This window comes from Solanum tuberosum, unplaced genomic scaffold (genome assembly GCF_000226075.1).
Source record: "Solanum tuberosum cultivar DM 1-3 516 R44 unplaced genomic scaffold, SolTub_3.0 scf00112, whole genome shotgun sequence".
NCBI lineage: Eukaryota > Viridiplantae > Streptophyta > Magnoliopsida > Solanales > Solanaceae > Solanum > Solanum tuberosum.
Genome location: NW_006239035.1, coordinates 1,247,395 through 1,247,936, shown reverse-complemented (window position 1 = coordinate 1,247,936; position 542 = coordinate 1,247,395).

Genomic DNA, 542 nt, shown 5'->3' with positions numbered 1-542 from the left:
TGCGGTACAGCTGGAAAGCTGTCTGCGCGTCAGAAAGTTGGTGAGCTGCAGAGTACTTCACCAATCAGAAGCTAGGAGGTTGCTTGTACGTTTGGTAATAACTTTTTGTGGTATATACTAAACAAAATACAACAATATTACTCATTCATTCAAAGAGAGAGTCTTTCAAAAGCTTCAAGAACAGCAAGGGATCTGATCAATTACTTCAAGAGCTTCAAGAACAACAAGGAATCTGATTGATTACTTCAAAAGCTTCTTGTACCAGCTGTTACTTTGTTTGCTTGTAATAGTGCTTACATTGTAGGATTCGTTTTGTGAAAGAAACGTTTCAAATCTGTTTGAATCATTGTAAGAACTAGGTTAAAGGTAACTTAGGTTCTTACTCTAAAAATCTATATTAATCGGTTAGGATTATCCCATCTAGACTAGTGGACTCATACATTCCAACAAGTGGTATCAGAGCAGTACTTTTCGTTTTTGGTTAACACCAAGAAAAGAAAAGATCCAAAAGGAATGGCTGCTCCACCTAATATGGAAGAAGG